The sequence below is a fragment of the Danio rerio genome, chromosome 7, assembly GCF_052040795.2.
Source record: "Danio rerio strain M-AB ecotype USA chromosome 7, GRCz13ab, whole genome shotgun sequence".
In the NCBI taxonomy this organism is placed as follows: domain Eukaryota; kingdom Metazoa; phylum Chordata; class Actinopteri; order Cypriniformes; family Danionidae; genus Danio; species Danio rerio.
The window spans coordinates 46,954,871-46,975,723 of record NC_141027.1 but is presented as its reverse complement, the minus strand read 5'-3'; the positions used below and the strand labels follow the sequence as shown (position 1 = coordinate 46,975,723).

The following is a 20,853-nucleotide window of genomic DNA, read 5'->3' as shown; positions in this document are numbered from 1 at the left end:
GGATGTGTGTTTGAATATAACTAAATTTTTTGACCACACTTCGCTTTTATTGTTTATTTATTCAATTTCTGGAAATAAGAACTGAATTTAGAAATAGTTTTAAAAAAATATTTTTGCTTAAACAAACAAAATTAAATATATAGGCTAATGGATGTCCTAAGTGGAGTGCGTACAACACCGTTTCCTTATCCATAAAAGTAAAGAGGCTATTTTTTTATCCTCGCACAGATGGTCTGTTTAACTGTTTTCTCACTAGTAAAGACTTTAGTTTTTCCATTTAGCTTTTCCACTTACAAAGTCCATCATGTAAATAGCGAATGCGCTATGGTGCAGCGCAACTGACTCTTATAGGGAATGAGAGATGAGACTCTGATTGGTTTAATGCACGTTATGCTCAAAACACACCCATAACTTATTAAGAGAATAGGCACAACCCTGTTAGACTATAAACCATATTTTTCCATCCCTAAAATAGCAAAAGTGAATTCAGACAAGCCCTTAATGATTTTGCGCCATGCGCTTTAGACTTTGCGCCTAAATCATTAAAATAGAGCCCTAAGTGTTAGACCAATCACAACAGACTGGGCCATCTGACCAATCAGAGCAATGTCATTCATTCATTAAATAATTTTCTTGTCGGCTTAGTCCCTTTATTAATCCGAGGTCGCCACAGCGGAATGAACCACCAACCTATCCAGCAACTGGGAAACATCCACACACACATTCACACACACACTCATACACTACGGACAATTTAGCCTACCCAATTCACCTGTACCACATGTCTTTGGACTGTGCGGGAAACCGGAGCACCCGGAGGAAACCCACACGAACGCAGGGAGAACATGCAAACTCCACACAGAAACGCCAACTGAGCCGAGGCTCGACCCAGCAACCTTCTTGCTGTGAGGCGACAGCACTATCTACAGCGCCACTGCTTTGCCCCAGAGCAATGTCATATATCAGCTAAAAATATCAATTGAAACTCTCTTTCAAATACATTTAAGTGTAATATATATTGCATATAAACTAAAGGGATTTTGACCTTGAATAGACGTACATATAATGATTCATTTAAAGGAAAATGAAAATTCTTTAAAACAGCAGAATCCACTAACAATTTTTTTTTTTAATCTAGAAAGAAAAAGGTACCATTTACACCAGTGTGTTTTCACTTTTAAAATGCATAGATTTTTCTGGTTATGTTAATGAAAATGCTGTGTTTCGAAAACACTGAGGACTTCACTGAAATCTGGAAATGCAGTGTTCCATTTTAGTGTGTTTGGACCAAAACTGACCTAGGCTGAATTATTTTATTTTTTATTTTTTTAAACAGAAGCTTGGCTATCCACAATCACTCTCTGACTGGTCTTCTGGACTATTGTGTATCTTTCCATGATTCATCAAGCCTGTCACATATGGCCATTACACAACCAGTAGAAAACCAATATGAATTCGGTTGAGATATGCACATGCTCAGTGTGGACAGAGATTGTTTTTTCTAAAACACAGTAAAATCAGCAGTCTGGACGAGGAGCATTTTTATTCTAAAACACCCCTTTAAAATAAAAGTGCACTAGTGCAACATAGCCTAAAGGCCTCAGTATACTTTAAGCAAAACAGAAGAACAACCTTTTTGATGCAATTTTGTTCATTTGGAATTGGTTTCAGGCCTTCAAAACAACTTGCCAAAGCTAGCTTTCTGACACGTTTGCTCTGACTGGTAAACACTTTTCAACTGCCATTGATCCATGGTAATGGCATAATAGGTAGGTGTGGCTTTGGGGCTCCACTTTCTTTGAAACTGAAATCTTAATTTGCTTCTTTCCTCTGTTTATTTCACCAAGATTAGTCATCTAAGAGTAGAAGCAGCACTGATTTGTATATATACGTTCAACATTTTACTTTGAAGTTTTAATTTTAGTGGCTACATTGGAGAACATGCAGAATGAATCATTCACAGATTTACTAATACATCAATACATCTACCAACTCTACATTGATGGAGAGAGCAAGCTACTGGTAATTCAATACAAGAAATGACACAGAATGATCATCCTCTAACAAAAGGGGAAAAGCTGGGCCTGGGTGTCTTTTTGGGAAGCAAACCAACTGGACATTACGGTTTATATTTAATCACTTGTTTGTTAAATAAATGAGGGGTAATTGCTGTAAAACTTTGTGTATTTTGTATTTATATATTAATGCATTTGTGCAATAATTGAATCTCAGTATTGCTATGCAGGACAGTAAATAAACCCGGTTGAATGTTTGATCAATCCATTAGCTAAAAATGAATCATGATCAATGGGATTATGGGGTCTGGAGAATCTGAAGTGTTTCAGAAAATGCCACTGACCATATAACAGTGTAAACATGGCTTGTCAGAAACTTCTGTCGAAGGCAGGGCAGTGTTACCAGATATAGCTGACTTTTTCAAGTCCAAAACCCTCCCAAACGCTTAAAATATTAGATTAATATCTGAATTAATTTTAATTTATTGACATTGAAACTAACCTAGTTACTTTAACTGTCATAATTTTTAACCATACAGCAACCAACACCAGCAGTCACAGAATGCACTTGTTGTGTAGATTACACTATTAGAGTGTGTTTTACTTTCGAAATGAGGTATAAATTCAGCCCATTTGGCGTTTTAAATTCTTTTGAACATAATTAGTGCTGCTTGTCAATCAGGCAACATTTCTATGTTTGTACTTTCTGTCAATTGTGTGTATGTATATATATATATATATATATATATATATATATATATATATATATATATATATATATATATATATATATCGATAAATGTCTCATCATAAACTGCCTCATCATAAACTGCAGGTGCTGCGTGAATGTGCGTCTGATTTGGAGTCAGGTTTTGATACAACTTTTCTTTACGTGGTCTTGTGGGTGGGCCCGTGTGGTTTGCGCTATGCACTGGTCATTACTAACTAAATGGAGTTGGAGCACACAGTTATGTTTTGTTAAATTAGTCACATATAAAATGTACGTTTCAAACCGCCCAGATTTTGTCAACCTGCCAATGCCATTTTTTATCCACACAATCAAATTTATTGCCAATCTGGCAACACTGACTGTGTGTGCATCCAGTATGTGTATTTAATTACTTTTAGTGGGTTTGTTGAATACATTTAGAGTAATTGTTTTAAAATTCCAGGTATTCTGTACTTTTATATCAATGCATTTCTGCAATAATTGAATCTCAATATTGCTATGCAGGAAAGTAAATAAACCTCAAACTTGGTTGAATGTTCGATGATCTCATTTGCTTAAAAGTGTTTAAGCCATAGGTCTTAAATTCAATTCCTGGAGGGCCGCAGCTCTGCACAGTTTTGCTCTAACCCTATTCTAACACAGCTGATCCAACTAATCAAAGTGTTTAAGACTACTTTAGAACACCATGGTTAGCTGAATCAGCTGTGTTTAGAACAGGATCAGGTTTGTTTGATTAGGGCTGGAACAAAACTGTGCAGAGCTGCGGCCCTCCAGTCTGAGGCCGCATTTACACAATTTCATTTTAGTTTGAAAATAAGTTTTGCTACGGTTATGCCATCCGTCCACACTACACTGGAGTTTTCGAGCACCAAAAACGGAGCTTTTAAATTTTCATTTTAAAATGCTGCTGCTCCGTGTCAGTGTGGATGGGGGGAAACGGAGACCTCTGAAAACAGAGGTGGGGCTGCAGACATTATGATTGGAGCTTTTTCCTCAATATCACGCAGCCTACACAAAGTTCAGTTGCATCCTCTCTTTGTAAGTTCAGACTTTGCAAGTATGATATGGAAAGCAAATTCCAGAGGACAAGTCAGTTAAATCTTCAAAGGGATCAGTGTACTTTATAAGCTCATTCATATCCCCCTGGCTACGTTGTTTCCCTTTTTTAGCAATAAAAAAAACATGATTTAAGGAACTGCTATTTTAATTTTGATATTAGCAACTTAACAGACACCAAAATATTAAGACATTGTGTAGCTACATATTTATATGACCGTCATCTTCACTGTATGCATATTTATAACAAAATAGAGTCTATAACATCACTGCCTCCTTTAATTTTCATTGAAAATACGAAACATACCCTCTCTTTTGCTGGATATCAGTTTTAATAATCAATAATGGCCATTATAAAAGTATAAGTGTTTGTGTGTGGTCACGTGATGTGCATTTTCAGTGATTCAGAAATGCTCGGTGAGACGCCAGTGTGGATGCAGATCGTTTTCATTCTGAGACACCGTTTTGAAACTAAAACATATTAGTGTAAACGGGGCATGAGACCTATGGTTTAAGCAATTCTTCTTGTTTTTTGGTCTGGAGTGTTTCATAAAAAAAAACGCCACAGACCATATAGCAGTGAAAACATGGCTTCCCAGAAACTTCTGTCAAAGCAAGGAAGTGCAGTGTCATTAATGATAGAAAATTCCATCAAAAACTAGAAATAAGCTACATATTTAGGTCATTTTTTCCCAAGGACAAACCCTATAACTTTAAAACTACACAAAAATGAACATGTATGACAGAAACAGTCTACAAGTAGCACACTGATGTTAAGTGCCTTCTCGAGGGCATGATAGTGATAGTCCAGCGGGGTTTGGATCAACAGCCTTTACCGACCTACATCATTTAATCACTACGCTACACAAACCAAGCAGTGTTTTTGGGCCTTGTCTGGCCCCACTAGAGCTGCTCTTGCATTAAACACTCTTTGAAAATGTCCCAGTACCCTCTTTCCACCCTCCCCCCCTCAGTGAATGCGCATCCTCTCCCAAGCCTCTCCCCAGCATTTGGGTTATTATTACTATTATCATTATTATTTTGGAAAAGCAGCGCTGTGAGCGTATTGCGTCAGGGCCCCGTAAACAAATCTATTATTGGTGATGAATTGTATAATAACACGCGCATAATGTGTTTTTCTCACACTGAAGTGTTTTGAGGTGCTGAACTGGAAAAAGTCCCCCGTCTGTAAAATTTGAATAAACGCACAGAAGACAGGAGAATATCATCAGCTCAAGTAGGTCTCCGGTGGAGACGTACATTCATTCCTTTTATTTTGGTGTAGGTATGTATTTTTATTCAGCTAATGAAATGCTTACAAATAAAAGCTTGTTCTATTGCCTTATTTCAATTTGATTTGCTCATAAGAGGTTACTTACATATTAAATATATAAGATAACAAAATATAAATAAATGTAAAAACTGTTTATTGCAAATGCACACAGATTCAGTGCACAGACTACATATTTTATAAGCTAAAACACACAACAGTCAGTTTGCAGAGGTAATATCTCCATAAATCTCCTTCAGAAACAACAATATTCAGCAATATCTGGTCAACCTTTAAAGAAATATATGTTGCAAGCTTCAAATGTTTATCAATTGTGTGTGCTTTTGCTGTACCCTGTTCACAATAATCTGTTCATATTAATTCAACTTATTTTTAAGATAACTGTCTTTCATATAAGAATCCTTTATATATTCCCTATTTATATTCCCTTAATTGAATAAAAGCCATTAAGTACAGTCTTGTATCATTTTTCCCCATCCTTTTAAGTGTGCCCCACTTATCCTATAAAACTATAGCTAAAACCATATATGCAGTACTGTTTATTAATCCATCCTGTCTGTAGTGGCGTGGCATCATGATTGTGTGATTGTCATTTGGTATGTGGGACTTTTGGTGGGATTTTGAATACAATGTCCACCCTGCTAATGATCATTATTGCACTATTGTTTTTAAAAGTGAAAGAAAGTGGAGACACACTATTTTTTTATATTTTTATATTTAATATTTATAGTTTTATATTATTTTTTATATTTAAGATATAATTTGTACCATTTAGTACGATTTGCTCATCACCCAATGACGGTTGGGGTTAGGGGTGGGGTTGGGTGCCACACCTCCTTTTTAAAATCGTACAACTGAACTCGTATGAATTCGTACGAAGTAGCCACTAAACTAACAAAACGTAAAATACTCACGTTTCCTCATGAGATCAGGCTGAATTTTTATATAACATTCTGCTTCAAATCAAAGTTTATATCATTAAGAGGTGGCATCATGTGTACTTAGCTAAAAACACTTCAACAAAAGATTTCATTCATTCATTCATTTTCCTTTGGCTTAGTCTCTATTTCAGAGGTCGCCACAACATAATGAATCACCAACTATTTCAGCATATGTTTTGCGCAGCGGATGTCCTTCCAGCTGCAACCAAGTATTGGGAAACACCCATACACGCTCATCCACACATACACACACACTCATACGCTACGACCAATTTAGGTCATTTTTATGGCGCATGTTTTTGGACCAACATAGACTTATTCTGACTGCTTACCTCTGAATGGATGGCTTTCTGCTGTTACCAGTTTGTCCAGTTAGCTCGCCATGTACGTCGGCGGTCTTGAGATGTAGAGAGGAGATGACCACGTTGACGGGGTTCAAGTCTGGTGAAAAAAAGATTCCAGAAAACAGGTAAGACAAAAACAAAAGCCAAAATTTTAAACAAACAAGTAGATAACAGGATGAGAATGTGGTAAGATCTGAAAATGTGGTAAAAATCAGGCGAAGGTTTCTCTTTTTCTGGATTGCTTTTTAAAACTGTCGGTTAAGTTTAGGGAAGTGATTAGGCGGGTCAATCTGTGCTTTTGAAAACACTATTGATTGGGTTTAGATAAGTGGGTGGGTGCTGGTCAATCGGTGCTTTTGAAAACATTATTGGTTGGGTTTAGATAAGTGGGTGAGCAAGTCAATCGGTGTTTTCGAAAACACTACTGGTTGGGTTAAGGGTTTGAGTTTACAAAAAGCCTACACAGCAGCCTCTGTTGGATTCGCAAAAATAAAACTGCAAGAATGTACCTCCGGGTATGTATTTGACGCTCTCCAGAAATGTATATAGCTGTACATTTTCAGAATTATCATGTGTTGTTTTGGACTTTGGGGGAAAATGGAGCACCCGGACGAAACCCACGCGAACACAGGGAGAACATGCAAACCCCACACAGAAATGCCAACTGGCCTAGCCGGGACTTGAACCAGCGACATTCTTGCTGTGAGGCAACAGTGCTAACCATTAAGCCACCTTGCTGCCCCTAAAAAAATGTTTTTAATAGCTAAGTGAAAACAATTGAGCTTTTTTTTTAGAATAATATAATAATATATTCAAAATAATAATTTATTTCCTTAACATTGAAAGAGTCCTCACTCAACCTTTTGAACAATTGAATAAATCATTGCTAAATAAAAAAAAAACTCCTGACTCCAACCCTATAAACATTTGAACACTGTGCCTGACCCAATGATAACTCACAGTAAGACTTAATGTGCACAGTAATAAAAACCTTTTAGAAAGCCTCTTTTCTAGCTGAATGGTCTCACACTAGCCTGTCTGTAATTCAACAGTATGAGTTAAAATCAAACACACACAGTTGGAGTGGAGGCAAAGTGGTTAGCGCATACAGTATGATCTAACATGAGGATTAAACAGCATGTCACAATGTCCTAAAACTACATGATTTGCATTTCATTTTCCATGGAAATGCATTGGTTTCAGTGATATCTGATTTTTATATCTGATATCTGATCAGTCTCTGACCTCAGTCTTATGGGAAAAAAAGAGCACCAAATACATTCTGCTAAATATCTCATTTTGAATTCCTCACAAGACATTCGCTTATACACTGTACATTCAGAAAAACAGCAACATAATGATTTCATTCTGATAATTTTTCACTTTACTGGCTTTCATTGTTTAACACAATTCACCCAAAGATGAAGCGTCCTCTAATGGCGAACATATTTTTTGAGGCACACTGTAAACACGTCTGGACATCTTTTGTCACACACACCCACGGAGCAGATTCATGCATCTACAAAACCATATTACACACTGTTACTCACTGCTTTTCCCCACATCACCCTTACAGAAAACACACACTCACACTCTCACACAGTGACGTGGATGGACACCCACACATCCTGGCTTGTGAGCTGGGTGTTAAATGTGGGAAACCATGATGGCAGGAGATCGCTGGCAGGAGTCGAGGAGGATCCGCAGAGAGAGAACCGTGTCATATTTTCTGTACTCCAACCAGCTATTAATGCCACCTCTGACCGGTGTGGTGAAATGGGACCCAAAGTTATTATTAATATCATTTATTTTTTTACTACTTTTTGGCCAATAATTATTATATTTTAAGCTAAGTTTGGCTTTGTTCCAGGCCAAAGTAAAAAAATTATTTAATAAAATAAAAACCCTATCCAGATCAAAGCCCCTGCCAAGTGTTTGCATCAGCAGTCAATGTTAGCTGTAATCCTAATATAGTCACATACCTGCTTTACAGCAAATCAGTTACGACTATTAGGCTAATGTTACATCACCCAATAAATATTCATGAAGCAGGCTGATAGATTTACATTTACCAGCTGGCAGACAGCGTTCAAAAGTTTAGGGATGGTAAGAATTCTTTATTGTTTTTGAAAGTCTTGTCTGCTCACCAAGGTTGAGTTATACTTGATCAAATAAAGTAAAAACCTAAATTATTAATATAATTTAAAGTAACACTTTTCTGGATTTATTTTTAAATATAATTTATTACTGCCAATGCTGAATTCAGCAGCCATTAATCCAGTCATTATTCTAACATGATGCTTGAGAAATCATTTTATTATGCTGATTTTATGAATGTTTCTTCTTCGTATCCAACATCGGCTCATTCTGAAAACATAGCCCTATATACATTTCTAGAGATCAGGAATTATGTAGCCAGAAGTATGTATAGCTGCATTTCATCTTTAAAACGAAAGCTACGCGGTGGTACGACGTCGTTCCTTGATGTGCTTACCAGCTGACTTTTTACCTCCATATGGACGGCTTTCCCGCTATAAACAGTTTGTCCAGTTAGCTCGCCATGTATGCCGGCAGACTTGAGATGCAGAGAGAAGTTGACCAGGACGACAGGGTTCGAGTCTGGTAAAAAAATAGTTCCAGAAAGCGTGGAAGCCAAAAAATAAAATGAACAAGTAAATAACAGAGTGAGAATGTGGTAAAATCTGAAAACGTGGTACAAATCAGGTGAGGGCTTTTCTTTTTCTGGATTACTTTTTAAAACTGCCAGTTGGTTTAGGGAAGTGGGTGGATTTAGGTCAATCTGTGCTTTTTAAATCATTATTGATTGGGTTTAGAGAAGGAGAAGGGTGAGTCAGTCAGTCAATCATTAAGTCGGTAAGTCGACAGCGGCCTCTGGTGGATTTATGCAAGAACAGCAGGCACATATATTCATATATGGTAAAAGTAGCTTAAGAGTATTATAATTTAAATATAATTTGGAAGCATCCTTGTCTGCTCCATAAAAATGGTGCAGCAATTGAAACATGAATCCAACATTGGCAAATAATATAAAACACATAAATCAAATCAGAATATATCCATCCATCCATTTATCTATGATTTTATTTTGCTTATTTGTTTGCTTAATGACATTGTGAACAACACTAACTAAACCAGGAAAATATTTGTTATTTTCCTGAACCTGCACTGTAAAGAAAGTGTGAGCTCATCGACCAGAATTTTGCAAAAAAATAACTTAATAAATAAATAAAATAAAATAATAATATGAATAAAATAAATAACAATAATAATAAGAAGAAAGAAAGATCTGAAATAAAAATTTTGTGCAGAATAATTCTGAGAGTATAGCAGATGTAAACTTAGCACATTAAATAAAATAACTTTAAGGTTTACAAAGCAAATCCTAAAGAAGCACTTGATTTCTAAGCAACGCTACAGTAAGTCTCTCATATATCTACTAAACAGAAATAAATACTTTACAAACTGTAAAGTACCCCCATTATGATTTTTTTCATCCATTTCTCAGTGAATATAGCCAATATATTTTGGTGCATTTGAGCAAACAGATATAATTATTAAAACAATAATTATGTCACTGAACAACCAATATTTCAAAAAGCAATCCAGAAAAAGAAAAGCCCTCGCCTGATTTTTACCATGTTTTCAGATTTTACCACATTCTCACCCTGTTTTTGTCTCACCTTCTTTCTGGAACTGTTTTTAAACGATCTCGAACCCTGTCGACACGGTCAACTCTTCTCTGCATCTCAAATCCGCCGACATACATGGCGAGCTAACTAGACAAACTGGTAACAGCGGGAAAGCCATCCATACGGAGGTAAGCTGTCAGCTGGAAAGTCCGAAAAGAAACGTCGACATACCACTCCGTAGCGTTTGTTTTACAGACGAAATGCAGCCATACGTACTTCTGGCTACATAATTTGCGATCTCTAGAAATGTATATAGGGCTATGTTTTCAGAATGAGCCTATGTTGCAATTTTATATATATTTTTGTTTCACATAACTTATCCACTTTTTGTACATTTTATTTAATATTTTTCCCTAACGTAAAAATTCGGGCTACTAATTTTTGGATAATTATTGTAAGTTGTTTTGTTAGATTAGCTCCAGATTTGCTTTCAGTATTGTCTAAACTAATGTATATACACAGAAATATAATATTGTAAAGCATCATATTACATTTTTTAATTAAAAGATTTATGTGGGGTGTACTCATATATGCTGAGCGTTATAAGCAATGTAGAACCATGCTTTACCAGTTGAGTTATCGTACAGCGTAAAACAATACGCAATGTGATTTTTTTTTTCATGTCCACTTGCTCATAATATTCCTGGAAAAGTGTAACCTACCGCAACAGTAACTTGCGGGTGGCCTAGCTGCATCCTGAAATCTCAGAACTGAAAAGTCACCAGAACAGATCTCAGAATCAGTGATTCATCTTTGCTGAGCTCAGGATATGTTTTTTTATGCTTAAAGTGTTCATTCACGCTCTCTTTCCCTCACACAAATACACACACAAACCACACACACACACTGGGTGGAGCAGATGCTGTTTAGCTGTGGTAATTTGAATATATTTTTGGGTCAATCGCGTGCTCGCAAGAGACACATCCACGCCTTCCATGTGCCGAACAATTTAAATTTTTAATACTCCATTTAAATATATGGGCCACCTCTGCGGCAATCTCACAATGCCAAAAGCCCCTCTGATTTATGTGAGCCAAACAAAGCAACGGCGCCACGCTCTGATATCTGCTCTTACCTTCCCTGCTATTGTTATCTTTAAACCATTTCACCTTAAGGAAGAATCAATAAGAACAATTATTAGAAGACACTACACACAGCTGTCTCTCCCTCTCCTTTCTTAACCTCCTGCTTTTTCTCCATTCGTCTTCTCCTTCTATCTGTCTCTCCCTCGTTCTGTCTTTCTCCTTGGCAACTCACAGGGTATAATATTTAATTACGCTTTATAATTTATGCAGGTTATCAAAACTGTGAGAGCATCATTTTATGTACATTGGGCAAATTGCTTTTTTCGCCTCCTTTTCTTGGGAATGGGGGGAGGAAGGGGGGGTGATTCTTTGCAGGCATAGACAAAGATATTGAAGCTGGGTGCAAATGTGAAATGAATAAACAGGGTGGATCTCTTCTTCAAGGCCCTAAATGAGATCTGTAGGAAATAATTTAAACCAGCGATAGGACCATTTATCATTGAAGGAGAAAGAGAGAGAGAGAGAGAAAGAGAGAGAGAGAGAGGAGAGAGAGAGTAGTGCCCCTGGCCCTAACTGCTGCAGCCAGCATCCTGCCACCATAAAAGAGCCATTACTGTAAACAGACACTGGATGTGCCCTCCTACCAGTCAAAAGAGCCTCTGCCCAGCCGCTGATTGCCAAGTACAGGTAAGGCCTGCATGCGAAGCTCTGAATATGCAGCTCCTCTGAGACCTGTTGTTCATCAAAGTGCTTTTCTGCCAGATGAAATGCTGTCACAATTCACTTCGACTGTATTTATGCTAAGGCCTAATGCACCGATCATATATTTTGACATCTACGCGATTTCATTCCCTGACTGTGTACGTTCACTTAAGACATAACCGACTGTTTTTGCATTAATATCCTGGCAAGACGCACTAAGCTGACAAGAGCACTATAAAGTGCCATTAGTTAGCTTCTTTGTTATAATACCTGCAAGTGTTTAACATGAACGCTACCAAAAAATGAAATTATATAGCACATTTTGTTATTAGAAATAACATTAGATGTCAACAAAAGCATTACACACATACATATACATACCCAAATAAATACAAAGTACACCTCCAGCTACTGTAGCATATACAGTAGCATCATTCGTTGTAGTTGCAACATGGTGTTTTACAGTCATGTAATTGTCATTTTTAAAAATAGCATAAGATCACCATCACTAGCAAAGAAATAGATACATTTTTAGAAGCACCACTTAATGTTTGACATTAACATCTCAAAATATGTAATTATTTACTTCAGCACTTATGTTCTAAGACATATCATAAAATGTTGTCAATTATGCAATGATAAACAATAAATAGCAAAATAGTACTTGACTAATTGACAGCATTTCTCAAATTACATTTTTAAAGACATAAAGGCATGTACTTACAATGGAAATACCTGTAAAATGTTTCATTCTTCCAAGATTCACACATCTGAACTCTCATTAGGCTCCAAGTCATGACCACAAACCAAATATACAGAATGTCCTGCAAAAAAAAAAAATAAATAAATAAAAAAAATTTAAAAAAAAAAAAATATATATATATATATATATATATATATATATATATATATATATATATATATATATATATATATATATATATTAAATAACAATTAAAATAAAATAATGATAATTATCAGATTAGTGTTAAGATAAGACCAAATGTCAGATAGATATAGCGTGGTATAAATGTACGTTACAGTACAATAGCCTCACATAATCCTTCAGAAATTATTCTGATGTGCTTCAATTGCAATGCATTTTTTCCTGGATATTTTGATTGATATAAAGAAATAATAACTTTTGGTTCACACTTTATTTAATGTCTAATTCAAGCTATTAACAAACTGTTAACAAACCATTAACTAAGACTTTTAGCTTAATAAATGACTAATTAGCTACTTATTAATTCAATTCATGTTTACATTTACAATATACAGTATAGCGCTTTTACAAGTGTGATTGTGTCAAAGCAGCTTAACATAGAAGTTCTAGTTAACTGAAACCGTGTCAGTCCAGTTTTCAGAGTTGAAGTTCAGTTTAGTTTAGTTCAAGGTGGTTTAAGTTTCACTGCTGAAAGTCCTTACACTGATGAGCAAATTCATTGATGCGGTACAGGTGAATTGGGTAGGCTAAATTGTCCGTAGTGTATGAGTGTGTGTGTGAATGTGTGTGTGAATGTTTCCCAGAGATGGGTTGCGGCTGGAAGGGCATCCGCTGCGTAAAAATGTGCTGGATAAGTTGGCTGTTCATTCCGCTGTGGCGACCCCGGATTAATAAAGCGACTTAGCTTACAAGAAAATGAATGAAGGAATGAGTTAGTGAGGTAATTGTTAGGTTTCAGGATTGGATTCAAGACTTAAAATAAGGTTATACTTTATAAATGCTTATAAACAGTTAACATCTTAATAAGAGGCATGTTATAAAGCAGTAGAAAAATGGTGTGAATTGTTCATTTAAAGTGTTATCAATTTTGTAATTTTACAAATGCCTTTAATGTCCCTTTTGATGCATTTTATGAGTGCTTCCTAAAAGTATTTATTATAGAGGAGGAAAAAACTGACCTCAAAACTTCTGAGAAGTATCCAATTTAGAACCACATTTGAAAGTGCCCCAAATGTGATGCATAAACGATTTCAAATAATTAAATAAATGAAATAAATGACTTAAACACAGCTTGTAGCAGTTGCAGAATATTCATGAACACAGGACTGAATGTATTCAAATCCAGCGATAAAACCTCTGAGAACTTGCAACTTCACCTTGAAGTCACAGGGTTTGAAAAAAATGACCAGTTTTAGCATCTTTGTTTAGTATAAAGCGCACACTTTAACATTCGTCTAATGCTGGCAGGCTTGTTGAATAGTGCACCTGTGTCTATAATCCATACCTACCCCAGCTGTCTCGCCCCAATCCAGGTGTGTCTGTTTCACTGGATGCTACTATTAGCATTGCTAATGATCCAAATCTCCATACTTCTCTATATAATTAGCGGTAAAGATGACAAGCGATGATAAAAAAAAAAAAAAACCTGGGCTTTACTTTAGAGTACTGATCAGCTGCAAGAGGAGAAAATAGAGACATATGCAACAACCGAGCAAATGGGGAGCAGAAACCTTTCTTTTAATTTGTCATATTAGTAGCCAGTGACCACAAGCAACTCAGGACATTTTTCAAATGAGAAGACAATAAATCTGACACTAATAACGACAATGTGAAAAGCCAAGACTCATTGAAGTGTAGATTATTTTTCTATTAATTGTATTCAGTGCTCTCCAAAAAAATGGCACTAGGCCATAAGCAGCACATTGGACTCATTTATAACTGCTTACGATGCTCTTAAGGATTTCTCATTGTTATTTAGAACAAAGGGTTTCAATCTTTTGACGCCACGGAACCCAAATATGATTATTCTTGTGCGAGGGACGCACATCCTAAAATTTTAAATGGCTTCTATATGTTTTCATATATATATAACGTTCCAATTGCAACCCATGAAATGCCAATATTTCATAAAACTAGTAACTTTTTTAAGAAACACTGTACCATATTAGCAACAAACAAGTGTACAATGTTTGTGTACAAGTGTATTAAAAGCCACACATATGGATTTATATTATGATGCACTCTGGTTCAATTGATTTAATATAAAACATTGTACTGTGTCAAAGTAAAAATTCATTAACTAAAGTAAACTTAAAATGTATAAACAAAACTAATATTATTAAAATATGTATTACTCATATTTCAGACACATTTAATATAATGTTCAATAATGTTGAATTTATTAATTTGCATTGGTTCTACATTAAATAGTTTTAGCGTGTCTGATGCTTGTTTATGCTATAAAACTCAGATACACTCACCGGCCACTTTATTAGGAACCCCTTACTAGCATAGGTTGTACCCCCTTTTGCCTTCAGAACTGCCTTAATCCTTCGTGGCACAGATTCAACAAGGTATTGGAAATATTACTCAGAGATTTTGCTCCATATTGACCGGATGGCATCACGCAAGTCAATGATGTGAATCTCCCATTTCATCACATCCTAAAGGTTCTCCACTGGATTGAGGTGTGGTGACTGTGGAGGCCATTTGAGTCCAGTGAACACATTGGCATGTGTAAGAAACCAGTCTGAAATGGTTTAAACTTTAAGACATGGCGCGCTTCCAGCTGGAAGTAAATGGTTACACTGTGGTCATAAAGGGATGCACGTGGTCAGCAACGATACACAGGTAGGCTGTGGCACTGACACAACGCTCAATTGGTATTACTCGGCCCAAAGTGTGCCTATGTGATTAGCTAATTTGAAACTTGCATAAACAAGCAGTTGGACAGATTTGCCTAATAAAGTGGCCAGTTAGTTTGTCTCTAAAATTCATTCATTCATTCATCTTCTTTTTGGCATAGTCCGTTTATTAATCTGGGGTCGCCACAGCGGAATGAACCCCCAACTTATTCAGCACATGTTTTACACAGCGGATGCCCTTCCAGTTCCATACACTTAACATCCATACACTTATTCACACTCATACAATATGGACTAGTTAGCCTACCCAATTCACCTGTACCGCATGTCTTTGGACTGTGGGGGAAACTGGGGCACCCGGACGAAACCCCTGCGAACGTCGGGAGAACATGCAAACTCCACACAGAAATGCCAACTGACCCAGCCGAGGCTAAAAATTGCTGTATGGCAACAGCACTTTCTGCTGCACCGTTGCATCACCTTTATGTCAAAAATATTATAGGAAAAATATTTGATTTGCATACATTATTATGTATTTTTTCTGCAAACTATTATACTGTTCATTTACTGTTTAAAACAGTTGTGTGTTTATTTATTTTAAACAATTATTTTTTGCTAGTTTATATGTTATCTTAATTCATAAATAAAGGAAAGTAGGGAGATAGAGAGACAGAATGGGTTCAAAATAAGGTTGTGTTATGATTAAAGGATTTGTTTCTTGTTTTTTTCAGGAAAGAGAAATTAAATAAAAAAATTGTAATTAAATGATAATTAAATTTATACCCACCATTTTATCATTTATTTATAAATGTATGTATGCATGCATCTATTCTATTATGTATTTATTTATGCATGCATGCATGTATGTTTTTATTTATTCACTTATTTATTTATCCACTCTGTTTTCCTATTTATAAATTTATTTGTTTTTTACACTGTTTTATAAACTTTTCCATAGAGCCCCAAGCTCTCTGTTTGCAGCCCCCTTGGGGGCCCCTCTAGACCCCAGCATAAAAACCCTAATTTAGAAACACTTTTTCCCCTATTACATTTTATGTGATCGATGTTAAAACCGGATCCCCTGATAAAGTTGGCGGCTGCTGTGTGGTGCGTGTGCGTTTGACTCCCTGCGCTGTGTTTCGGGCTCTAGGGCAGCCCGGTCTCTGGGGTTTCTAAATGTCAATGACCTGAGGGCCTGACTCTCTTTCTAGCATCCCTAACACACACATCAGTCAGCCTCTGATTCTGCTCTCTGCCTGATAACACTCGCTCATTCATCATGCTAATGAATCAAGCAAATTCATCATTATCTCATTCGCTACTTTCAGCAGTCAATGTACACATTGGCTGTGTCTCTGAAGACACTAGGCCCATTCGACTCGTCTCTGTTCTCTTTCCTCGTAGCGGAAGCGCTAGAGGTGTAAGATGAGAGGTGTGTTTGTGTTGTTGTTGCATGTCTATAAGTGTGCTTATATGCATACATTTAACCCAATTATGCATAATACACAGTAAAAAAAAAAGCTGGGTTTCACACAATTGCTTCCTGTTGTCAAAAAACAAATCGATTAAGTTAGCTTAATAGTTTTTTTTTCCTACAAATTTAAGTAGATTGAAGATTAAACAATTAAGTTGTTCCCAAAAACACTCAAGAATTGTGTTGATTCAGTTTGTTTTAAATACAATTTTTTAACAAGTAAAAATCAATTTATGGAGTGGATACCATAAAAACTGGGTTCAACGCAATTCCTTCATGTTAAATCAGCTCATTTGAAGTAAGTGGTCTGAGAAAGCAGCTATTTTTTAGGTGTATAAGCTGACAATGCAGGTGGTCATGTAAATACATTTTCATATTTTTGGAGAAAGGTCATTAATGACTTAAGCACAAACTGATTGTCACAGCTAGATGTTGGCACCTTACAACAAATTCAACCAGCATGTAAACACCTGAATTGCTTCTGTTGGTTTACTGACGTCCTTACAGTTGATTTAAGCACATTCAGATGGAGAAAACATTTTGCAGAAAGAAAGGAAAAAATATACACCAGAAAAGCAGATTCTTTCTTGACCCGTTATAGGAAAGCATTCTCAAGTCATACAGCACAAGTGCTACAATCAAAATGCTCCATCTTGACAGGATCACAAGTTCCCCACTGACATGTAATACTCTTCTTCAGTTCATAAGTATTTATTTATTTACATGACAATAAACTTATCAAATGAAATATAGACATTGAATACACACCAATAATTAAAGGATTAGTTTATCCAAAAATTTTAATTCTCTTATTATTTACACACCTTTATGTCGTTACAATCTCCTGAGACCTTTGTCCACCTTCAAAACCCAAATTAAGATATATTAGAATAAATCCTAGAGTTCTCTCATCCTGCCTAGACAGCAATGGTCCAGAAAAGAAAACAAAAACATTATCAAATCATTCCATATGACTTCAGTTGTTTAACTAAAATCATACAGTGCATATGTTACAGCCTTATTCCAAAATGGATTAAATCCATTTATTTTCTCAAAATGCTTCTCACAATACCCCATAATGACACTGTGAAAAAAAAAATTTTAATTGTAGCAAATTTGTCAAAAATACAAAACCTGAAAAATCACATGTACATGTAAATTACAAGTATCCACAACCTCTGCCGTAAAGCTCTAAATTGAGCTCAGCTACATTCTGTTTCCACTGATCATTCTTGAGATGTAGCAGCTTAAGTGTGATTCACCTGTAGTAAATTCAGTTGATTGAACATGATTTGATAAGGCATACACCTGTCTGAAAATGGTCCCAGGGTTGACAGTGCATGTCAAAGCACAAACCAAGCATGAAGACAAAGGAATTTTCTGTAGACCTCCGAGACAGAATTGTCTCGAGGCACAAGGCTGGGGAAGGTTCCAGAAACATTTCTGTGGCTCTGAAAGTTCCAATGAGCACAGTGGCCTCCATCATCTGTGAATGGAAGATGTTTGGAACCATCAGGACTCTTCCTAGAGCTGGCCGGCCATTTAAGGTAAGTGATTGGGGGAGAAGGACCTTAGTCAGGGAGGGGTTCAGTAACCCGATGGTCACTCTGTCTGAGCTCCAGCATTCTTCTGTGGAGAGTGGAGAACCTTACAGAAGCACAACCATCAGTGCAGCAATCCACCAATCAGGACTGTATGGTCGAGTGGCCAGAAGGAAGACACTCCCCTCCTGGAATTTGCCAAAAGGCATCTGAAGGACTCTCAGACCATAAGAAACTAAATTCTCTGCTCTGATGAGACTAAACTTGAACACTTTGGAGTGAATGTCAGCTGTTACGTTTTATACAAAACCAGGCACCGCTTATCACCAGGCTAAAACTATCCATGGAGTAGCATGTTGGTGGCAGCATCATGCCATGGGGATGTTTTTCAGCAGCAGGAAATGTAAGACAGGATAGAGGGAAAGATGAATGCAGCAATGTAGAGACATCCTAAATGAAAACTTGCTTGAGAGTGCTTTTGGCCTCACACTAGAGTGAAGGTTCATCCTCCGGTAGGACAACGACCCAAAGCACACTGCTAAAATATCATTGGAGTGGCTTCACAACAACTCAGTGAATCTCCTTGAGTGGCCCAGCCAGAACCAAGACCTAGATCCTATTGAACATCTCTAGAGAGATCTAAAAATGGCTGTACACCGTCTCTTGCCATCCAACCTGATAGAGCTTGAGAGGTACTGCAAAGAGGAATGGGCAAAAAATCCCAGACAGGTGTGCCAAGCTTATGGCATCATATTCAAAAAGACTTGAGGCTGTAATTGCTGACAAAGGTGCATCAACAAAGTATTGAGAAAAGGCTGTGAATACTGATGTACATGTGATTTTTCAGGTTTTATTATTTGTAATAAATTTGCAACAATTAAAATTTTTTTCACATTGTCATTATGGTGTATTGTGGGTAGAATTTTGAGGAAATAAATTAATTTAATCCATTCTGGAACAAGACTGTAACATAAAAATGTGAAAAAGTAAAGCGCTATGAATACTTTCCAGATGCACTGTACAAAGTCTTTTTGCAGTAAAAAAAACTGTAAAAACATCTTTGTTCACCTACTGTATGCCTCACGAGTCAGATTATAGTGCTTGTCTATTACAGGCAATACTTTACTTGCTGCCGTCACATGTGGAGTTTGCATGTTCTCCTCGTGTTTGAATGAGTTTGCTCCGGGTTCTCCGGTTTTCCCCACAGTCCAAAGACATGTGTTATAGGTGAATTGAATAAGCTAAATAGGCGTAGTGTATGTGTGTGAATGCAAGAAAGTAAGAGTGTTCCCCAGTGTTGGGTTGCAGGTGGAAGGGCATCCACTGCATAAAATATATGCTGGATAATTTGGCAGTTAATTCTGCTATGCCAAGCCCTGATTAATATAGGGACTAAGCCGAAGAGAAAAAGCACTCTAATAGCAATACATAATAATAGCCATAGCAAACGCACATCCTGACATGCCACAGAAGAGAAGATATAAGTGAACAAAGTCATATTTACAGTTTTTTGGCACACAAAAGTGCACTATAAAAATGCTGGGTTAGTCACAATCAATGTGTATTGGAACAACATGAAGGAATTAAGTTAGCTTTATAGTTTTTACAAATTTAAGTTTATTAAACATAAATCAATTAAGTTGTCCACAAACTTGGCTCATTTTAAATAAGCAGTTCGAACAAACAGTAAGTGTCAATTTTTTTTAAGTTTGTTCTTGGAGTTTTGTATGCTTACAGTTGAACCACTGAAGTTTCTGGGATTTGAACATCTCGGGAAGATTGCTGTCATAAGGGATGAGAAAGCTCTTGGTTTTATCTAAAAAACTTTTTTTTTTCTGTATTTCCCAAGAAGAATAATGTTCTTGAAAAATGAGAATGACGTGAGCATGAGAAAGTAAAAAGAGAATGAACCCTTTCACAAAACGTTTTTAATATTTTGATAACAAAAAAAATGTATTTATTTATTTTTATGTACTGTATGTATGTATGTATTATAAGACTTGCATCAAATTACAAAAAATAAATTATCACTTATGGAAGACATTTCTAATGCCGGAGAGTAAAGTTGACATTGTTTTCTCTTCTGTCAGTCTCACACTATTTTTTTTTACTTTTTTTTAAGTTTTGATAACAACATCATCGAGTTTTTCATTTATTATTTCAGCAAATAGAATTGTAAAAAAAATATATATATATATTAGTTGTACTCTTCCATTCAATGCGCTTTAAGTTTACCCAACCATAGTTACATTTCCATCCACCTATTTTTACGCAAATTTTGGATATGCGCATAAAAACTATTGATGGAACATTTTATTTGATAAGAAAAGATGCACATAAACTGATGGAAACACTTTTACCGAACAAATTCCGGTATGTGCATTAAAGTCATGTGATTATGTTATAAGAGATCATGTGATAATAAAAATGTGT

General features: G+C 36.2%; 1 protein-coding gene across 16 annotated transcripts in view; it reads right to left on the bottom strand.

Moving 5' to 3' along the window:
- The window catches only part of znf536 (zinc finger protein 536), a 497,364-nt gene that overhangs the window by 390,901 nt on the left and 85,610 nt on the right, over positions 1 to 20,853 (bottom strand). For 9 of the 16 annotated variants that reach the window (XM_087261685.1, XM_087261694.1, XM_087261686.1 and 6 more), the window contains 2 exons: positions 12,539 to 12,638; positions 6,366 to 6,474 (listed from right to left, as the gene is read on the bottom strand). The gene's annotated coding sequence lies outside the window, so the exon portion shown is untranslated. Of the gene's footprint in view, positions 1 to 6,365; positions 6,475 to 8,886; positions 8,997 to 10,078; positions 10,228 to 12,538; positions 12,639 to 17,703; positions 17,741 to 20,853 lie in introns of all 16 variants that reach the window. The other 7 variants (XM_087261689.1, XM_087261691.1, XM_087261711.1 and 4 more) reach the window with 4 other exon arrangements.